This window comes from Oncorhynchus nerka, linkage group LG21 (assembly GCF_034236695.1).
Source record: "Oncorhynchus nerka isolate Pitt River linkage group LG21, Oner_Uvic_2.0, whole genome shotgun sequence".
Lineage (NCBI taxonomy): Eukaryota > Metazoa > Chordata > Actinopteri > Salmoniformes > Salmonidae > Oncorhynchus > Oncorhynchus nerka.
In genome coordinates, this window is record NC_088416.1 from 1,581,428 (window position 1) to 1,606,305 (window position 24,878).

At 41.6% G+C, this 24,878-nt stretch overlaps 1 pseudogene; it reads left to right on the plus strand.

Moving 5' to 3' along the window:
* The first annotated feature begins 10,772 nt into the window (after positions 1-10,772).
* The window catches only part of LOC115103671 (B-cell lymphoma/leukemia 11A-like), a 59,570-nt pseudogene continuing 45,464 nt past the window's right edge, over positions 10,773-24,878 (plus strand).

A 24,878-nucleotide genomic window follows, 5' to 3' on the forward strand; every position in this document is an offset into this window, starting at 1 on the left:
CTCAGCTCAACATTATGTAGTTATCTCAATGTATTCTATCTAGAGTGGAAACCTCCCTCAGCTCAACATTATGTAGTTATCTCAATGTATTCTATCTAGAGTGGAAACCTCCCTCAGCTCAACATTATGTAGTTATCTCAATGTATTCTATCTAGAGTGGAAACCTCCCTCAGCTCAACATTATGTAGTTATCTCAATGTATTCTATCTAGAGTGGAGACCTCCCTCAGCTCAACATTATGTAGTTATCTCAATGTATTCTATCTAGAGTGGAAACCTCCCTCAGCTCAACATTATGTAGTTATCTCAATGTATTCTATCTAGAGTGAAAACCTCCCTCAGCTCAACATTATGTAGTTATCTCAATGTATTCTATCTAGAGTGGAAACCTCCCTCAGCTCAACATTATGTAGTTATCTCAATGTATTCTATCTAGAGTGGAAACCTCCCTCAGCTCAACATTATGTAGTTATCTCAATGTGTTCTATCTAGAGTGGAAACCTTCCTCAGCTCAACATTATGTAGTTATCTCAATGTATTCTATCTAGAGTGGAAACCTCCCTCAGCTCAACATTATGTAGTTATCTCAATGTATTCTATCTAGAGTGGAAACCTCCCTCAGCTCAACATTATGTAGTTATCTTAATGTATTCTATGTAGAGTGGAAACCTCCCTCAGCTCAACATTATGTAGTTATCTCAATGTATTCTATGTAGAGTGGAAACCTCCCTCAGCTCAACATTATGTAGTTATCTCAATGTATTCTATCTAGAGTGGAAACCTCCCTCAGCTCAACATTATGTAGTTATCTCAATGTATTCTATCTAGAGTGGAAACCTCCCTCAGCTCAACATTATGTAGTTATCTCAATGTATTCTATCTAGAGTGGAAACCTCCCTCAGCTCAACATTATGTAGTTATCTTAATGTATTCTATCTAGAGTGGAAAACCTCCCTCAGCTCAACATTATGTAGTTATCTCAATGTATTCTATCTAGAGTGGAAACCTCCCTCAGCTCAACATTATGTAGTTATCTCAAAGTATTCTATCTAGAGTGGAGACCTCCCTCAGCTCAACATTATGTAGTTATCTCAATGTATTCTATCTAGAGTGGAAACCTCCCTCAACTCAACATTATGTAGTTATCTCAATGTATTCTATCTAGAGTGGAAACCTCCCTCAGCTCAACATTATGTAGTTATCTCAATGTATTCTATCTAGAGTGGAAACCTCCCTCAGCTCAACATTATGTAGTTATCTCAAAGTATTCTATCTAGAGTGGAGACCTCCCTCAGCTCAACATTATGTAGTTATCTCAATGTGTTCTATCTAGAGTGGAAACCTCCCTCAGCTCAACATTATGTAGTTATCTCAATGTATTCTATCTAGAGTGGAAACCTCCCTCAGCTCAACATTATGTAGTTACCTCAATGTATTCTATCTAGAGTGGAAACCTCCCTCAGCTCAACATTATGTAGTTATCTCAATGTATTCTATCTAGAGTGGAAACCTCCCTCAGCTCAACATTATGTAGTTACCTCAATGTATTCTATCTAGAGTTTAAACCTCCCTCAGCTCAACATTATGTAGTTATCTCAATGTATTCTATCTAGAGTGGAAACCTCTCTCAGCTCAACATTATGTAGTTATCACAATGTATTCTATCTAGAGTGGAAACCTCCCTCAGCTCAACAGTATGTAGTTATCTCAATGTATTCTATGTAGAGTGGAAACCTCCCTCAGCTCAACATTATGTAGTTATCTCAATGTATTCTATCTAGAGTGGAGACCTCCCTCAGCTCAACATTATGTAGTTATCTCAATGTATTCTATCTAGAGTGGAAACCTCCCTCAGCTCAACATTATGTAGTTATCTCAATGTATTCTATCTAGAGTGGAAACCTCCCTCAGCTCAACATTATGTAGTTATCTCAATGTATTCTATCTAGAGTGGAAACCTCCCTCAGCTCAACATTATGTAGTTATCTCAATGTATTCTATCTAGAGTGGAAACCTCCCTCAGCTCAACATTACGTAGTTATCTCAATGTATTCTATCTAGAGTGGAAACCTCCCTCAGCTCAACATTATGTAGTTATCTCAATGTATTCTATCTAGAGTGGAAACCTCCCTCAACTCAACATTATGTAGTTATCTCAATGTATTCTATCTAGAGTGGAAACCTCCCTCAACTCAACATTATGTAGTTATCTCAATGTATTCTATCTAGAGTGGGAAACCTCCCTCAGCTCAACATTATGTAGTTATCTCAATGTATTCTATCTAGAGTGGAAACCTCCCTCAGCTCAACATTATGTAGTTATCTCAATGTATTCTATCTAGAGTGGAAACCTCCCTCAACTCAACATTATGTAGTTATCTCAATGTATTCTATCTAGAGTGGAAACCTCCCTCAGCTCAACATTATGTAGTTATCTCAATGTATTCTATCTAGAGTGGAAACCTCCCTCAGCTCAACATTATGTAGTTATCTCAAAGTATTATATCTAGAGTGGAAAACATCCCTCAGCTCAACATTATGTGCTTATCTGAGTGTATTCTGTGTGAACCAGGTAAATCACATGGGGTACCTGGTAGTCATGCTACAGTAACTCACACTGCCACCTACTGGTTGACAATGTAAGTACCAACATCTCTTGTCCAAGCAGGATTACATCTGAGTAACATTTCAAGGTTGATCATTTCAGAAATGTAAAATAAGTATCATATGATCAATGGAAATGTTGTAGAATTAATTTCCAATGCACTGATGTCCATGCTCTTCTTTAAAGTGTCCTCTTTATTTTCCTCCTACTTCATCTCTCTCTCCATCTGTCTCTCCATCCCTCTCTCGCTCCATGTTCGATCCACACTGAGTCACGGGTCAGATAGTTTCTGTCTTGCAGTCTCTGCTCTATCTGGTAAATTGGCTCCAGTCCACAAACCCCAGATGGATCAATATGAGATACTGTAGGCCAATACCTAATGACCCAATATTTTATATCATCTGCCACTATGGAAGTGATAGAATGGAATTGCAATTTCATCTCACAATAGTATAGTTTGTATTTAAATAATGTCATAATTGACAGACTACTAGTTGTTATATTAGCATTACAATAATGTACCACTACTATACACCACCATAATTCCACTATAATTATCTGTCTTGTAGCGGTATTTATTAGAGAGGGATAAAGAAAGATTTTGTTCGGGCGCCAGGCAGGTATTAACCATGCCGAAAAGAAAAGAGTAGAATAGAGAGAGTACCACTACCAGACCCACACACATCAGCAGAAGAGACTGCCTAGAGTGTAGCCTGTTTACCAGATAGCCAGTGGAGAGAAAAGAGAATACACCTCCTATATTACCCACATCACAGCACAGGGGTAACCCCAACAAGAATACCTCATACAATAATAATAATAATAATAATAATAATAGTAATAATGGCAGAGCAATTGAACAGCAACTTCATACAAGAAAGAACCCAGTCATCAACAGAGGATTTGCAATAATCTGTGTTATCTTCCAGTGGATGAGTGCAGAGTGACTATGTCACTTTATCCCCCACTGTCTGAGGGTGTCTCAGGGGAGGTTCGGATATGTAAAAAACACATGTCCAATTGACAAATGTATATAATACACTCTTGTACATGTGTAAAATACAACAAATGTATATAATACACTCTTGTACATGTGTAACATACAACAAATGTATATAATACACTCTTGTACATGTGTAAAATACAACAAATGTATATAATACACTCTTGTACATGTGTAACATACAACAAATGTATATAATACACTCTTGTACATGTGTAAAATACAACAAATGTATATAATACACTCTTGTACATGTGTAAAATACATCAAATGTATATAATACACTCTTGTACATGTGTAAAATACAACAAATGTATATAATACACTCTTGTACATGTGTAAAATACATCAAATGTATATAATACACTCTTGTACATGTGTAAAATACAACAAATGTATATAATACACTATTGTACATGTGTAACATACAACAAATGTATATAATACACTCTTGTACATGTGTAAAATACAACAAATGTATATAATACACTCTTGTACATGTGTAAAATACATTAAATGTATATAATACACTCTTGTACATGTGTAACATACAACAAATGTATATAATGCACTCTTGCACATGTGTAAAATACAACAAATGTATATAATACACTCTTGTACATGTGTAAAATACAACAAATGTATATAATACACTCTTGTACATGTGTAAAATACAACAAATGTATATAATACACTCTTGTACATGTGTAAAATACATCAAATGTATATAATACACTCTTGTACATGTGTAACATACAACAAATGTATATAATACACTCTTGTACATGTGTAAAATACAACAAATGTATATAATACACTCTTGTACATGTGTAAAATACAACAAATGTATATAATACACTCTTGTACATGTGTAAAATACATCAAATGTATTCACCCACCTAATTATTATTATTATTATTTCCTCCCTGACAACTATGTTTTTACATCCTGTGGTCCCAGACCTGTTTGTGATGTCTTGCCAAACCCATGGTCTTTGAGGCAAGACAGCGCAAACAGATCGCGAACCAGGCTATATTTCTAGGCTTGAAGAAGTTTTTCTCAACCGAATCAGCATAAGACACTCCCCTTCTCCTCGTTAGCAGTCAGAACCACAGCCCAGTTCAACACACTAATGACCTCTCTCTGCCACCATATTAATCTGGGCATAAAACGAGTCGTTAAAGTCCCATTCCACTGCTGTTATTGTAAAACCATTTAGGAAAGAGAGAGAGCAATAATTATTCGGTGGTGGGTGGTGACACCCTATCCTAGTTTATGGGGAGAAGGTCCACTGCCCCAGAACCAAGCCAAGTTGGCTGTGTTTCATTCCAGCAAGATGTTCCTCCTCCCTCTGACCTTGCTCACTCCCTTTCTATGGGTCTGTATGTTACTGTAGAGGTAAAAGAAACAGCTCCACCTAGGATCCGCCACATTGCTTTCCCCTATCCAGTTCGACCAGTCCTGACAGCGAGATAGGGAGAGAACGAGTGCAGGGGGGAGAGAACATCTTGCTGGAATGAAACCCAGCCACGGTCTTCTGCGAGTCTGTTAGAGGACCCAGAGGAAAGCTGTGGGCCATTAATTATTGTTCTTTTTTTATAGACCTGAAGACTTGTGAATAGAGAAAGACTGGAAGTTCAATGAAGAATGTTATTATGTGTGTTCGAAAAAAAGAAGCGCGTTTGTTTAATAATTAAACAAACGCGCTTCTTTTTTTCGAACACACATGTGGTCCACTGACTACTTTTTACACATATTCCTCCCCCAACTGTCCTAAGAAGGAAACCCCCAGCTAGGTGACTCCTCTCCCCCATGTGGGCAACATGCCACCCCCTGGGACAGGTGTTAGTGGTGATGGAGGGGGCTGAGGGACCTGGCAGCCTGCCATGCCAGTGGGACGTAGGTCTTGTTTTAGTCTCTATCCACTATAGATTTTTCAGCTGTACAATGCAATCTTATCTTGTTCACTCTGTGTCTGGCTCGATTGTCATCCATCATTCCTGGCTCACTGTGACACGGGCTTCGACTGGAGAACGGGCAGGCACACAGGCGGGGGTAGACGAGAGAGGAGCAGACAGACATATGGACAGACAGTCAGACAAAAATGCACGCACCAATGCTCATTGCCTTCAGAAAGTATTCATATCCCTTGAATTATTCCACATGTTGTTGTGTTACAGCCTGAATTCTAAATGGTCTAAATAGATGTATTTCTTTCTCACCCATCTACACACAATAACCCATAATGACAAAGTGAAAACCTGGATTTGTACAATATTTGCACATGATTCTTTTTTTGATTCTTCGAGCTCTGTCAAGTTGGTTGTTGATCATTGATAGACAAGCATGTTCAAGTCTTGCCATAGATCTTCAAGTCGAAACTGTACCTAGGCCACTCAGGAACATTCAATGTCAACTAGGTAAGCAACACCAGTGTATATTTTGCCTTGTGTTTTAGGTTATTGTCCTGCTGAAAGGTGAATGTGTCTCCCAGTGCCTGTTGGAAAGCAGCCTTTTTTGAATGACTACCTCATCTTTGTACCCCACACAGACAATTATTTGTAAGGTCCCTCAGTCGAGCAGTGAATTTGAAACACAGATTCAATCACAAAGACCAGGGAGGTTTTCCGATGCCTCGCAAAGAAGGGCACCTATTGGTAGATGGATTAAAAATAGAAGACATTGAATATCCCTTTACACCCAGTCACTACAAAGATACAGACGTCCTTCCTAACACAGTCGCCAGAGAGGAAGGAAACCTCTCAGGGATTTCACCATGAGGCCAATGGTGACTTGAAAATAGTTACAGAGTTGAATGGCTGTGATAAGAGAAAACTGAGGATGCAGGCAGGTCACTTGTGATACAAGTCAGAATTCGATGTCCATCCATGTCTGAGGATGTTGGGAGATGGAGGAGACGTGGAACCCGGCAACTAGGGGTAACTAGGGGTAACAGTGAGTGCTGTTACCTTAAAGTAGGTTTCTGCTTTTTTGTGTGGAAATGAGATGGTGGATGGGTGTAAGCATCTGCCTTTGATTTGAACTGTTGCATGATCAAGTACAGTGATAGAGTATTTTTTACATTTATTTTCGTTTTAAGCCTACCACAAACCTTAACCCTTACCTTAACCATTCAGAGTTAATGCCAAACGTTTAGAATTCAGAGTTAATGCTTAAACTTAACCTTAAACACGTCAAAATGTGAAGTTTTGAACAAACATGGATGAACGTCTAATTCTGAAAATAAGGAAGCCTGTACAGAATAAAAAACATTCCAAAACGTGCATCTTGTTTGCAATAATGCACTAAAGTAAAACTGCAAAAGATTGACTAAGAAATTAACTTTATGTCCTGAGTACCAGTCTTTATATTTTCAAGTATAGTGATGGATACACCATGTTATGGGAATGCTTGTCATTGGCAAGAACTAGGGAGTTTTTTAGGATAAAAATAAATGGAATGTAGCTAAGCACAGGCAAAGTCCTAGAGGAATAGCTGGTTCAGTCTGTTTTCCAACAGACACTGAGAAACAAATTCACCTTTCAGGAGGACAATAACCAACACAATGCGAAATATACACTGGTGTTGCTTACCAAGACAACATTGAATGTTCCTGAGTGACCTAGTTACAGTTTTGACTTAAATCGGCTCGACAATCTATGGCAAGATCAACGATCAACATCCAACTTGACAGAGCTTGACACATTTTGAAAAGAATCATGTGCAAATATTGTTCAACCCAGGTGGGCAAAGCTCTTAGAAACTTACCCAGAAAGACTCCGCTGTAATCACTGCCAAAGGGGATTCTAACACGTATTGACTCAGGGGTGTGAATACTTACGTAAATGAGATATTTCTGTATTTCATTTTCAATACATTTGCTAACATTTCTAAACATGTTTTCACGTTGTCATTATGGGGTATTGTGTGTAGATGGTTGAGAAGAAAATATTTCATCAATTTTGAATTCAGGCTGTAACACAACAGAATGTGAAATAAGTCAAGGGGTGTGGATACTTTCTGAAGGCGCTGTATATACAGATGTCTGGCTCATCTCCTCTGTTACCTTAGACCTTTTTCAATAGGAGGCGAGGAGACGATGGAAGACAGAGGAGTTGAGCAGGCCAATTTATTGAGAATCTCTTGTGGAAACAAATGTTCTCGTATGAAATGAGACTCTTTTTCTCCACTCATGTGTCATTAGGCAAATGGAATTCTAAAATAATGGGTAAAATGATAAAAACTACACTAATCAAAAATATAAACGCAACAATTTCAACAATTTTACTGAGTTACAGTTCACATGAAAAAAATCATTCAATTAAAATAAATAAATGAGGTTCTAATCTATGGATTTTACATGACTGGGCAGGGGTGCAGCCATGCCCACCCACTGAGGAGTCAGGCCCAGCCAATCAAAATGAGGTTTTCCCCACAAAAGAGCTTTATTACTGACAGATATACTGCTCAGTTTCATCAGCTGTCCGGCTGGCTGGTCTCAGACGATCCCGCGGGTGAAGAAGCCGGTTGTGGAAGTCCTAGGCTGGCGTGGTTACCTGTGGTCAGCGGTTGTGAGGCCGATTGGACGTACTGACAAATTCTCTAAAACGATGTTGTGCCAACAGCTCTGTTGTGTGACAAACTGCACATTTTCGAGTGGCCTTTTATTGTCCCCAGCACAAGGTGTAGTCTGTGTAATGATCATGCTGTTTAATCAGCTTCTTGATATGCCACACCTGTCAGGTGGATGGATTATCTTGGCAAAATTGAAATGCTCACTGACAGGGATGTAAGCAAATGTGTGCGCAAAACTGGAGAGAAATACGTTTTTTTTTTGTGTGCATGAATCATTTTTCATCAATCTTTTATTTCAGCTCATGAAACATGGGACCAACATTTCATATGTTGTTTAAACTTCATAAAGGAAAGGATAAGAAGAGAATATTTTTAAGTGTGTGCATTATTTTCTCCTCTAAGAAAACAATGGGGTGGCAGATTTGAAAAGACTTTTGCTCTAGCCACCAGGAGGATATTCTTGTGCATAGGACCTCTGTTCACCTACTAACGAATTGACACCATCCTCCACTACTCGACCCTGGACCACTAATCCGTTTCAAGGAGAGGAAGGACTTCTTTTCCAGTTGAGAATCTCCCCTGGTTTCATCTCCCTTAGTTTAAAATCCAGGCAACTGCTGTTCATGTATGTGTTCATTTATGCACATAGAAGTAGAACTGGTTCCAATTAGAAGACCGAATTGATGATAACAATTCATTAATAATACAATAATCTGTACAAAGCACATAATACATAGCTTAAATTAAACGACGTTGAATGGCTCTTTGAACTGTGTTGAACTGTGTCTAATGTAAACTATAGGCTACAGGAGCAAGCACTTTGCAAGGTAGATGTGGATTCTACTCTGATCCTTTAGCATCATCCACTGGAAGATAACATGAAGTGCAGGGTGAAGCTTCAAACAATGTCTCCTTCGCAGTATTAGCAAAGGACCGCTAGAAAGCGCCGTTGTATCGACGTGTGATGGTGCAGTAGCAGGCTACACGCTACCACAGGGTGCCTAAAGACGTCGAGGCCAAGCGCAAGTAAGCTGTCAACAGTAGCCTGTCGAAGAGCACACTGGTTACATGAAAATAGTTTCGTTTCCAAAAACTAAAAAACTTCTGCAAGGCTGATAACATCTCCAGTTTTGTTTGTATGGCTCGCCTGTAATTTAGGCTATGTTACGATGTATCAAACATTTTAATTGGCACTTTTACAATATATTTTTACACTATATTACACTAACAGTGGGCCATATGGACAGAAATATGTCGTATATATATGTTTTATCTCCGTGGGCAACGATAACTTTACGCATGTGGATTAGACTACACCAATAGATAACCTTATGAGGAAAAAGCACAACATTTACACATATGATGACCTATTTGTTAACTAGGCTACTTATTTTATTATTGTCGACTTTTGTTAATGTGGTAAATATAGGTTATTAAACATCAAAAACATAATAATAATGCAAACGGTATTAAAAAAAACGAAGAGAAGAATGTCAAATATGTATATGTATATATATTTCTGTGAAGTAGTAGCCTATGAATTCTCTTCAAGATGGCATGACAACTCAAGTCCGTGAGAAACAAATACTAACAGGTGTACTGTAGCCTAAAGAATATCTGTATTTTACTGTAGGCTATTTTACTTCATTGAATAGTAAATAGTGTGAACTAGATCATCCGATAGCAAAAACAATACGAATATATATATCCTCATGTCGACAGGCTTTGAAATTAAATCCAAATGTCAAAAGTGTCCACTTTGAGGAAGTAACCTGCCTGTTATAGGCCTGTGATTGGTCCATTGGTGTTGACAGTCTTCGGAACACCGATGGTATCACTACCAATAAAATGTACATGATTTGATAGGCCTAGTTTTTATGATTTATGATTTTATGATGTATTAACCTTTAAAATGGAATGTATTCCTATTATGTGACGTCGTAATAGTATGTCGTTAGTGCAAGATGTGGAGTGCTTTTGCGCAAGAACCAACATTAGGGTATTATTTAGTGGACAAAATATGGTGGTATTCTATGGACTGCTAAGATATGGTGGTAGCCTATGGACCACTAAAATATGGTGGTAGCCTATGGACTGCTAAAATATGGTGGTAGCCTATGGACTGCTAAAATATGGTGGTAGCCTATGGACTGCTAAAATATGACATTCTTAAATATAGCCTATTTAATAAAGCGTATCATTGTAACATACGTTTCATTAATGGTTACTGAAGGCACGGAGATCGATGTCCAAAATGAATTAAACAGGACTATTTACTTGATTATATCCAATTAAATCGATCCGTAAAGTGCCCTCGCATCCTTTCCTCTCCACTATAAATTGTTGTTTTCCATGCTGTAATGGGGTAACGGTTCATATTTATTTTTAGGATCATATACAATGGTCCCATATTTTCTCGATATTTGTTGCTAAGAGTCCTTCCACTTGGATGTGCTGTCTCCCAAGGTTCACGTTCGTTTCCAATCTCTCTCTCGCTCTCTCCTTCTCTATTGGCCCGGCCCCCCTGATCTCTCTGTCCATTGGCGTCTTCGGGGTCCCTTTCTTCTTTCATATACGGATCCACTAATGACTGTCCATTGGTTTTGTTATTCTATCTCCACCTCCTACTCCCCAGCGTTGCCCTGCCCATGTGTTGTATCTCTATGTCCATCCATCGACTGACGTTCAAGTTCGTAGGAACGTCACGTCCGCACTTGAACTTGCAGCTCAGGGGGCTTTGCTCATATCCCTCTCTCTGTCTTTGCAAAAAAGTCATGAAGACTGCCGCACAGCCCGTACCCCGCGCGTCACCGTGATGTGATCTATAATTCATTTTTTTGGATGTCAAACGCATCGATGAAGACATTTTATCTGGAGTCTATTACATTGTAGGACGCCTCTGCCAATGTGAACTAAGCTAAACGCCACCACTTACCAACATGTCTCGCCGCAAGCAAGGCAAACCCCAGCACTTGAGCAAGCGGGAGTTTTCGCGTAAGTAGAATTGAAAATTGCTTCTTTTATAATCTGGTAAACAAGAACACACACAGCAGCCTCTTCTCAATTTATTTGGAGAATGTTTGTAGGCAACTGGACTTGACGCGGACCCGTGGACATAACCTAAAAGCGTGTCAAGAACGCCGTCATTGAATCAGATAACTTTCTATCGAAAAAAGTTGGACCTTGGAAAACATTGTATATTTGGTAAACAATGAGGCTATTTTGCATGTATGTGCCGATGCTACAACACAGGCTTCTTTCGCTATTAAAGGACATCTAGGCTGTAGTGGAGGGATACCTTTTGCCTATCAAGGTATTCTGTGAATATTTATATTTAGTCTATCTGTATCCGATATGGAAACGCTACGAATAGCAAAGTGTATCCCCAAATGAGCAATTCCACTTTGTTATTACTATTTGTTTGATAGCGTAGATTTTTTTTTCGAGAGATGCGTTTCTTTTTTTGAATGGGGAGAACGGGGTGTTTACATACTCATAGCCCATACAGAAGACCTCGTGTGTGGAACGTTGCCAGCTTTGATATCGAGGGATATAGGATAGAGTTCACGATCCAAGAATAACACTGCACCCCCGTATAACCTAGTGATCCAATTACATTGTTATCGTTTACACCGTGAGTTAATGTGAATGGATGCAATAAGCATTGGACAGTTGGAGACGTTCTATTAAATCTACTATTGGACCTCTCCTCTACGTTACATTTAACGAATAGGTTCATTTCAGAGGGGACACGGGAGGTTAGGCTTTTATGCAATAACATATTACATTTGGGCAGGCATACTGAAGTGGTGTTTTAGAGTCATTTATTAGTTATAAATGTATATTCAATAAGCTATTGCTTTTATGCTGTTTATGCCGTGGTGTATAATGGCATGATTTCAACTGTGCTCATTTCTTTTTTTTTCTTACGTTACCGGGGGCTAGATCATTTGGAAACGAGAATACATAATATGATTTTCCGTTAAAAAAAAAATGTTTTGTTCCACGTATTGTGTAAATCGCTACAATGTTTCCACCCGGTTGTTTCTCTTTTACCATTCAATTATCGGAGGAAGCAAATTAGGTTCTCGTAACATATGCCTTCAATTGTAGTATATTTATGGACGGCGCCGGTAGGGGGCAGAATATGATTGTGGAGATACACGTCGATGAACTTGAACTTGATCTAGGCTACTTTATAGCTTTATCTACGTTGCCTGCTCTAGACCAAGCGCAGTTGTTCGTGGTCGTATATTTGATGTTCCTTGTTATGCCGTTGTGATATCTTATCAATAGACCTATTATAGTATTCCAGATCAATTAAAAGGGAGTTATTTCAATAGATTTCTTCATGAATATTCAGTATTTTCACTTTCTTTCGAAGAGGGATAAAACAATGGCCATCTGAGAACGTTTTGTTTTCTGCAAGAAAGGATCAGTAGGCAAAATGTGACATCATTTCAAACATCCATAGGCCACTGTGAGCTACCTCTGTGATATGAGTCGTTTTCAGTTAAGTAGCCTCATATTGGACCCTAGAGCATATTGCATGCCTATTCACTCTTCCAGGTATATTAGTCCCCTATTTCAACAAAATCTTAGTCTATCACGGTGTTTTTCAATTAAATGTCAAAATATGACAAAAATGTACCCTAATTGCCAAATCCTTAGTTATATCCACATTCTGACGAGGGACCTAGTTCATCATTCAAATATGACAAATGAGACGTATAGGTCTATATGATCACAGCGTTACTGGCAAGTGCATGGTAATATTATTCAAATTGAATACTCTGTTATTTACATGCATAGGTTGAACTATTTGAATAGCTCGTTATGGCCTATTGAAAAACAGCTTCCGTTCAAGTAAGATTCCTCCTTGTCCATATTGGCTGCGTTGTATGAATCCCTGCAATAGCAGCTAGGGAACTTGACATACGGGATCATTACCATGTTATAATTAGGTAATAGCTATTTAAATAACCTATTGCCTAATTTCAGTAGTTATTTGATAAAGTTCAGTCATTTGAAATTCTGGTGCTCATTTGGATGTTGAGGAATAATATATAGTTTTTTATTTTTTGTAACTTATTTTTGTAACCAGTTGCCGATACAAGAAATGAGATTATTTGCGTTTGAAGGTAGACTTTTTCGCACAGAGCCTCAGTCAGACTGCTATGTCCTGACAGCATAAGCTGTAGGAATTCAACTCAAATAAGAAGGAAAAATATTCCTTCAGCCCCTCCTCCCCGCCTCCTTCTCGTTTGACCCGACACAGAATTAAAGGTTCAGAACAGACAGGGAGAATTCATCACATTTTATCTTAACATCCCAGTTGGGCCTCGATATGTCGTTTACTGTAGATAGATGAACTATTTAAAAAAAATGCTCCTTGACTGCTTGTATACATCAGGGACCTACTCCACATACACCCCTCAATATCTAACCTCGGTTCACGAGATCCCAGCACTTTTAACGGAAATGGGGTCCAATCATCTTGAACTCAAATTAGAATCTATTTTTTGATTCTCCGAGGTGTTAGGTTCATTAAAAACGCGAGATTGGCAGCACAATAAAGAGGGTCAAGCGCCTTAATCGTTCAGGCAGCGAGCAGCACGCTGACTGAACGGTGTCACTGGCAGGCTTATCGAAAAACAGTGCTGTAGTCTTGTCTAAGTCTTCTTCCTTTCTCCCTACTTACTTTCCTTCCTTCCTTCCCCCCCTTTCAAAGATGTCTCTCATACCTTTTCTAAGACAGTGCATCACCTGGAAATGCAATCACTATAAACCACAGGTGCCGTCTAGATTATGGTGATATTCATTATAACACTGGAAATGATCATGCCAATAACACTGAAAGTAGTAGTTAAAACGATAGGACTGTAATAGAATTGAATATGATTCTACGATCCTGCTACTGGATGTTCATTCCTCTCTCTTCGTTGGTTGTGCCTTCTATATTATCAGTAATAATAGTCCTAAAAACGATAGCAAGAGATGCATATGCAGATTTGCAACACTATAATAACCTATATACTGTGTCTCACTCTTCCTTGAAATGATACTTGAGTGTAGATCTCAGTGTTTTGTGTCCACGGTCTATAAAGTATCTAACTCTCCTCCACAGTTTGTCAGCTGCCTTGGATGAAATGTCATAGTCCTCTATGTAGATTTCAACCCTGTCATGTATTCTGTATAGAAGTGTAACTGTCTATCTCCCCTCTCCAGCTGAGCCCCTGTCGGCCGTTCTCCCCCCAGACGAGGAGCACGAGGACCACCCCAGGCTGGGGCAGCATGGGGACGACAGGATCCTCCTCAAGGGGGACCAGGACCTGCTCACCTGTGGCCAGTGCCACGCCCGCTTCCCTCTTGCCCACATCCTGCTCTTCATCGAGCACAAGAGGCGGCAGTGCCGCGGCGCCCCCTGCACGGACAAGACGTTAGACGACGGGCACAGGCGGTCGCCCTCCGCCGTTCCCCTCGCCTCGCCCCGTCCCTCCTCAAACAAATGCCGAGACAAACACCCGTCGAGGCGCCCCATGGAGGTAGCCGTTCAGGTGTCGCCGCGCAACGATGATGAGGATTGTTTATCGACGCCCACCCACGGAATTATCCTCAAGCAGGAGAATATCACAGGTAATGACGTCACCATGACGACGATGATGATGATCGTAACAAACAGGGCTGCCGATGTAAAGAACTTAAGCGACAAGCAAGGTGTTTGGGTCTGAGGTTTCACTGTAAGGTTTGGGTGATGACGGTACTTGGATGGTACTTTAACGTTGTGAGTAGGGTTGCAAAATCCCTAAGGTTTCCAGAAATCCAGGTTGGAGGAATCCCGGAATCAGGAAGGAATAAACAGGGATTCCTCCAACCGTTGTTCTCCCAACGGGATTGTTTTGTGAAAACCTGGGAATTTTACAACCCTAGTTGTGAGTAAGTGCCTTCGTTTTGGTGTCGCTTAAAGCAAGATTATTGGATCATAGATCAAAAAAAGGATTTACAGTCCAAACTGCACAGAGCAGATGGACTTCGAGTTGGGTTCAATTTTGACTGGTGGCGATGGATAGCCACGAGGTATGACGTTCTTACTGCACTGCTGGGTGTAGGGTTGTTGAGTTTATCTCTGCAATGGGGATAGAAGCCCAATATAACTCCCATTCTACTCTCCTAAAGAAAGAGAGAGGGAGAGAGAGACGGAAAAATAGAGAAAGGCCTGCGTCCCAAACGGAACCATATTCCCTATATAGTGCACTACATTTGATACAGGGCCATATATAGTGGGCTCTGATCAAAAGTAGTGCACTGTATAGGGAATAAAGTTCCATTTGGGACGCAGGCCTTAGTTTCTGTCTCATGTGGTCTCGATAGATGTATCTCCATCTCGCTGTGGTTTTCACAGAGACATATCTCTTCCCCTCAAATACATGCTTGCCAACTCATACTCTGGCGCTAAAATATAAAATGATTTTTTTTTAAACGTGTAGGAAAGTAATTACGGCGAACTGTCAAGGAAGAGGCATTTATTTGAGGAATCCTACTCGAGCCGCTAATTGTCAGGGTTCTCTTAGTCTTCATTTAGTTAATTAAGGACTTCTTACGGCGGTTGTCTAACCACAGCTAAATGAAGCAAAACCATGATGAGCAGCTCAAACAAATAGTTCTGTTTTACAGACGTTGATGGAAATGACCTTTGTGTGTTTGACAGTTTAATTTTCATTTTTGAGTTATTATAAACATTTCTAAAAACAATTATGGCTGTAAATGCGGCTTTAGTATAAAGAAAAGTAGTATGCTGCATTGAACTTATCAATGTGAGGTTGGTTTTCAGTTCAATGTTTTATCAGTGAGGGTTCACCAAATGACAAATACCCAATAGGCAAACACACAGCTCCATGTACAATACAGTGGGGTATAGGTAAACACACAGCTCCATGTACAATACAGTGGGGTATAGGTAAACACACAGCTCCATGTACAATACAGTGGGGTATAGGTAAACACACAGCTCCATGTACAATACAGTGGGGTATAGGTAAACACACAGCTCCATGTACAACACAGTGGGGTATAGGTAAACACACAGCTCCATGTACAATACAGTGGGGTATAGGTAAACACACAGCTCCATGTACAATACAGTGGGGTATAGGTAAACAGACAGCTCCATGTACAATACAGTGGGGTATAGGTAAACACACAGCTCCATGTACAATACAGTGGGGTATAGGTAAACACACAGCTCCATGTACAACACAGTGGGGTATAGGTAAACACACAGCTCCATGTACAACACAGTGGGGTATAGGTAAACACACAGCTCCATGTACAATACAGTGGGGTATAGGTAAACACACAGCTCCATGTACAATACAGTGGGGTATAGGTAAACACACAGCTCCATGTACAATACAGTGGGGTATAGGTAAACACACAGCTCCATGTACAACACAGTGGGGTATAGGTAAACACACAGCTCCATGTACAATACAGTGGGGTATAGGTAAACACACAGCTCCATGTACAATACAGTGGGGTATAGGTAAACACACAGCTCCATGTACAACACAGTGGGGTATAGGTAAACACACAGCTCCATGTACAATACAGTGGGGTATAGGTAAACACACAGCTCCATGTACAACACAGTGGGGTATAGGTAAACACACAGCTCCATGTACAATACAGTGGGGTATAGGTAAACACACAGCTCCATGTACAACACAGTGTCTATTGGTATAGACCCCATAGGCCTAGATATAGCTCCATATACAACACAGTGTCTATTGGTATAGGCCCCATAGGCCTAGATATAGCTCCATGTACAACACAGTGTCTATTGGTATAGGCCCCATAGGCCTAGATATATCTCCATGTACAACACAGTGTCCATTGGTATAGGGGGTATAGGTAAACACACATCTCCATGTACAACACAGTGTCTATTGGTATAGGCCCCATAGGCCTAGATATATCTCCATGTACAACACAGTGTCTATTGGTAAACATAGGCCCATGTACAATAGGCCTAGATATATCTCCATGTACAACACAGTGTCTATTGGTATAGGCCCCATAGGCCTAGATATATCTCCATGTACAACACAGTGTCTATTGGTATAGGCCCCATAGGCCTAGATATATCTCCATGTACAACACAGTGTCTATTGGTATAGGCCCCATAGGCCTAGATATATCTCCATGTACAACACAGTGTCTATTGGTATAGACCCCATAGGCCTAGATATATCTCCATGTACAACACAGTGTCTATTGGTATAGGCCCCATAGGCCTAGATATAGCTCCATGTACAACACAGTGTCTATTGGTATAGACCCCATAGGCCTAGATATATCTCCATGTACAACACAGTGTCTATTGGTATAGACCCCATAGGCCTAGATATAGCTCCATGTACAACACAGTGTCTATTGGTATAGGCCCCATTGGCCTAGATATATCTCCATGTACAACACAGTGTCTATTGGTATAGACCCCATAGGCCTAGATATATCTCCATGTACAACACAGTGTCTATTGGTATAGGCCCCATAGGACTAGATATAGCTCCATATACAACACAGTGTCTATTGGTATAGACCCCATAGGCCTAGATATATCTCCATGTACAACACAGTGTCTATTGGTATAGACCCCATAGGCCTAGATATAGCTCCATGTACAACACAGTGTCTATTGGTATAGACCCCATAGGACTAGATATATCTCCATGTACAACACAGTGTCTATTGGTATAGACCCCATAGGACTATATATAGCTCCATGTACAACACAGTGTCTATTGGTATAGACCCCATAGGACTAGATATAGCTCCATGTATAACACAGTGTCTATTGGTATAGACCCCATAGGCCTAGATATATCTCCATGTACAACACAGTGTCTATTGGTATAGACCCCATAGGCCTAGATATATCTCCATGTACAACACAGTGTCTATTGGTATAGACCCCATAGGCCTGGATATATCTCCATGTACAACACAGTGTCTATTGGTATAGACCCCATAGGACTAGATATATCTCCATGTACAACACAGTGTCTATTGGTATAGACCCCATAGGACTAGATATATCTCCATGTACAACACAGTGTCTATTGGTATAGACCCCATAGGCCTAGATATATCTCCATGTACAACACAGTGTCTATTGGTATAGACCCCATAGGCCTAGATATATCTCCATGTACAACACAGTGTCTATTGGTATAGACCCCATAGGCCTAGATATATCTCCATGTACAACACAGTGTCTATTGGTATAGACCCCATAGGCCTAGATATATCTCCATGTACAACACAGTGTCTATTGGTATAGGCCCCATAGGCCTAGATATATCTCCATGTACAACACAGTGTCTATTGGTATAGACCCCATAGGCCTAGATATATCTCCATGTACAACACAGTGTCTATTGGTATAGACCCCATAGGCCTAGATATATCTCCATGTACAACACAGTGTCTATTGGTATAGACCCCATAGGCCTAGATATATCTCCATGTACAACACAGTGTCTATTGGTATAGACCCCATAGGCCTAGATATATCTCCATGTACAATACAGTGTCTATTGGTATAGACCCCATAGGCCTAGATATATCTCCATGTACAACACAGTGTCTATTGGTATAGACCCCATAGGCCTAGATATAGCTCCATGTACAACACAGTGTCTATTGGTATAGACCCCATAGGACTAGATATATCTCCATGTACAACACAGTGTCTATTGGTATAGGCCCCATAGGCCTACAGATATATCTCCATGTACAACACAGTGTCTATTGGTATAGACCCCATAGGCCTAGATATAGCTCCATGTACAACACAGTGTCTATTGGTATAGACCCCATAGGCCTAGATATATCTCCATGTACAACACAGTGTCTATTGGTATAGACCCCATAGGCCTAGATATATCTCCATGTACAACACAGTGTCTATTGGTATAGACCCCATAGGCCTAGATATATCTCCATGTACAACACAGTGTCTATTGGTATAGACCCCATAGGCCTAGATATATCTCCATGTACAACACAGTGTCTATTGGTATAGACCCCATAGGCCTAGATATATCTCCATGTACAACACAGTGTCTATTGGTATAGACCCCATAGGCCTAGATATATCTCCATGTACAACACAGTGTCTATTGGTATAGACCCCATAGGCCTAGATATATCTCCATGTACAACACAGTGTCTATTGGTATAGACCCCATAGGCCTAGATATATCTCCATGTACAACACAGTGTCTATTGGTATAGGCCCCATAGGCCTAGATATAGCTCCATGTACAACACAGTGTCTATTGGTATAGACCCCATAGGCCTAGATATATCTCCATGTACAACACAGTGTCTATTGGTATAGACCCCATAGGCCTAGATATATCTCCATGTACAACACAGTGTCTATTGGTATAGACCCCATAGGCCTAGATATATCTCCATGTACAACACAGTGTCTATTGGTATAGACCCCATAGGCCTAGATATATCTCCATGTACAACACAGTGTCTATTGGTATAGACCCCATAGGCCTAGATATATCTCCATGTACAATACAGTGTCTATTGGTATAGACCCCATAGGCCTAGATATATCTCCATGTACAACACAGTGTCTATTGGTATAGACCCCATAGGCCTAGATATATCTCCATGTACAACACAGTGTCTATTGGTATAGACCCCATAGGACTAGATATATCTCCATGTACAACACAGTGTCTATTGGTATAGGCCCCATAGGCCTAGATATATCTCCATGTACAATACAGTGTCTATTGGTATAGACCCCATAGGCCTAGATATAGCTCCATGTACAACACAGTGTCTATTGGTATAGACCCCATAGGCCTAGATATATCTCCATGTACAACACAGTGTCTATTGGTATAGACCCCATAGGCCTAGATATATCTCCATGTACAACACAGTGTCTATTGGTATAGACCCCATAGGCCTAGATATATCTCCATGTACAACACAGTGTCTATTGGTATAGACCCCATAGGCCTAGATATATCTCCATGTACAACACAGTGTCTATTGGTATAGACCCCATAGGCCTAGATATATCTCCATGTACAACACAGTGTCTATTGGTATAGACCCCATAGGCCTAGATATATCTCCATGTACAACACAGTGTCTATTGGTATAGGCCCCATAGGTCTAGATATATCTCCATGTACAACACAGTGTCTATTGGTATAGACCCCATAGGCCTAGATATATCTCCATGTACAACACAGTGTCTATTGGTATAGACCCCATAGGCCTAGATATATCTCCATGTACAACACAGTGTCTATTGGTATAGACCCCATAGGCCTAGATATATCTCCATGTACAACACAGTGTCTTTTGGTATAGACCCCATAGGCCTAGATATAGCTCCATGTACAATACAGGGCTGTGGTCTAGTTATCCTCTATTCTGTCAAATCTAATGACCTCTTGTATTTGATCAGTAATTATGCATCCGTTTGTTAAGCAACACACATACACATATACACACACACACACACATACACACAGACAGACACAGGCCCACTATGCCTCTTGGCTCTAGTCAGCTGCCTCTACAATCTTTCTATGCTCATTTAGATCTTGATGCGTAACGTCTCCACATGATATCACTGGGTCACTAACGTTATGCAATGGCCTGTTATTAACAGTACAAGCCTAATGGATCATGTGTGTGAGTGTGTGTGTGAGTGTGTGTGTGAGTGTGTGTGGTGTGAGTGTTTGTGTGTGGTGTTGCGTGTTGCGTGAAGTGAGATTGATGAAGGTGGTCTTCGTCATCCTCACGCTCATCTTATGAGTTCGTTGCTATCCTCCTTGTCGAGAGAGAGCGAGAGAGAGAGAGAGAGAGCAAGGAGATCCAACGAGATTGGGATGATGAGAGTCAAATGGAGAAATACACACGATGCTCCTCTAAATGTTGTTCTCGGCTTTAACAGACTGACTCAAACAGACACTGTGGACCCGTATCGTGCCATCAACGATACATACTGTCCCCAGCATCTCCACGGTTACATCCCAAATTACACCTTATTCCCTGTATAGTGCACTGCTTTTGAACAGAGCCCTATGAGCCCTGGGCAAATGTACTGTAGTGCACTATATAGGGAAGAGGGAGCCATTTGAGACATAGGTCAAAATACTGTTTGCTAGTGCGGGTGTCCCATGGCCAGACAGGATACACTGTGATACTGACACCCTTATATTTACACACACACACACACACACACACACACACACACACACACACACACACACACACACACACACACACACACACACACACACACACACACACACACACACACACACACACACACACACACACACACACACACACACACACACACACACACAATGCCCTTTTTGAAATGCAGAGTCCAACAGGGCTGATGTCTCTCTATGATCCTGTGTGTGTGTGTTTGTTTGTGTTATGGACCATTAGGAGGAGCAGACAGAACAGAACAGCGTACCCCCATTTGCATGATAAACAACTTAAGATATGCACAGGGACACACACAGGCCGGCTCCACATTATAAACAGAGCAGATGATCAGATGATCACATACAGGCTCAGGGTCAGACACAGACAGAGACACAGACAGGGTCAGACACAGATAGAGACACAGACAGGGTCAGGCACAGAAACAAACATGGTCAGACACAGACATAGTCAGACACAGACACAGACATGGTCAGGCACAGACACAGACATTGGCAGACACAGACATAGTCAGGCACAGACACAGACATGATCATACACAGACATGGTCAGACACAGACATGGTCAGACACAGACACAGACATGGTCAGGCACAGACATGGTCAGGCACAGACACATACATGGTCAGGCACAGACATTGGCAGACACAGACATGGTCAGACACAGACATAGTCAGACACAGACACAGACATGGTCAGACACAGACATGGTCAGGCACAGACACAGACATGGTCAGGCACAGACACAGACATTGGCAGACACAGACATGGTCAGACACAGACATAGTCAGACACAGACATGGTCAGACACAGACAGACATGGTCAGACACAGACAGGACACAGACACAGACATGGTCAGGCACAGACACAGACATGGTCAGACACAGACATGGTCAGGCACAGACACAGACATTGTCAGACACAGACATAGTCAGACACAGACATGGTCAGGCACAGACACAGACATGGTCAGGCACAGACACAGACATGGTCAGGCACAGACACAGACATTGGCAGACACAGACATGGTCAGACACAGACATAGTCAGACACAGACACAGACATGGTCAGACACAGACACAGACATGGTCAGACACAGACATGGTCAGACACAGACATTGGTCAGACACAGACACAGACATGGTCAGGCACAGACACAGACATGGTCAGGCACAGACACAGACATTGGCAGACACAGACATGGTCAGGCACAGACACAGACATGGTCAGACACAGACATAGTCAGACACAGACACAGACATAGTCAGACACAGACACAGACATGGTCAGACACAGACATGGTCAGACACAGACATGGTCAGACACAGACATGGTCAGACACAGACATAGTCAGACACAGACACAGACATGGTCAGACACAGACACAGACATGGTCAGGCACAGACACAGACATGGTCAGGCACAGACACAGACATTGGCAGACACAGACATGGTCAGACACAGACATAGTCAGACACAGACATGGTCAGACACAGACACAGACATGGTCAGACACAGACATGGTCAGACACAGACATGGTCAGGCACAGACACAGACATGGTCAGGCACAGACACAGGTCAGGCACAGACACAGACATGGTCAGACACAGACACAGACACAGACATTGGTCAGACACAGACATGGTCAGACACAGACATGGTCAGACACAGACATGGTCAGACACAGACATGGTCAGGCACAGACACAGACAGACACAGACACAGACATGGTCAGGCACAGACACAGTGGTCAGACACAGACATGGTCAGACACAGACATGGTCAGACACAGACATGGTCAGACACAGACATAGTCAGGCACACAGACACAGACAGACATGGTCAGACACAGACATGGTCAGACACAGACATAGCACAGACACAGACATGGTCAGACACAGACATAGTCAGACACAGACATGGTCAGACACAGACATGGTCAGACACAGACATCAGACACAGACATAGGACACAGACACAGACATGACATGGTCAGACACAGACATAGTCAGACACAGACATGACACAGACACAGACAGTCAGACACAGACAGGGTCAGGCACAGCACAGACACAGACATTGGCAGACACAGACATGGTCAGACACAGACATAGTGGTCAGACACAGACATGGTCAGACACACAGTCAGACATGGTCAGACACAGACATAGTCAGACACAGACACAGACATGGTCAGACACAGACATGGTCAGACACAGACATCAGGCACAGACACAGACATGGTCAGACACAGACATGGTCAGACACAGACATGGTCAGACACAGACATAGTCAGACACAGACATGGTCAGACACAGACATGGTCAGACACAGACATAGTCAGACACAGACACAGACATGGTCAGACACAGACATGGTCAGACACAGACATAGTCAGACACAGACATGGTCAGACACAGACATGGTCAGACACAGACATAGTCAGACACAGACATGGTCAGACACAGACATGGTCAGACACAGAGACACAGACATGGTCAGGCACAGACACAGACATGGTCAGACACAGACATGGTCAGGCACAGACACAGACATGGTCAGACACAGACATAGTCAGGCACAGACACAGACAGTGGTCAGACACAGACACAGACATAGTCAGACACAGACACAGACATCAGACACAGGTCAGACACAGACATAGTCAGGCACAGACATGGTCAGACACAGACACAGACATAGTCAGCACAGACAAAGACAGACATGGTCAGACACAGACACAGACATGGTCAGACACAGACATGGTCAGACACAGACATGGTCAGACACAGACATGGTCAGGCACAGACACAGACATGGTCAGACATGGTCAGACACAGACACATAGTCAGACACAGACATGGTCAGACACAGACATAGTCAGACACAGACACAGACATGGTCAGGCACAGACACAGACATGGTCAGACACAGACATGGTCAGGCACAGACACAGACATGGTCAGACACAGACATGGTCAGACACAGTCATAGTCAGACACAGACATGGTCAGACACAGACATAGTCAGACACAGACATGGTCAGGCACAGACACAGACATGGTCAGACACAGACATGGTCAGGCACAGACACAGACATGGTCAGACACAGACATGGTCAGACACAGACACATAGTCAGACACAGACATGGTCAGACACAGACATAGTCAGACACAGACACAGACATGGTCAGGCACAGACACACAGACACAGACATGGTCAGACACAGACATGGTCAGACACAGACATGGTCAGACACAGACATGGTCAGGACACAGACACAGACATGGTCAGCACAGACACAGACACAGACATGGTCAGACACAGACATGGTCAGACACAGACATGGTCAGGCACAGACACAGACATGGTCAGACACAGACATAGTCAGACACAGACATGGACACAGA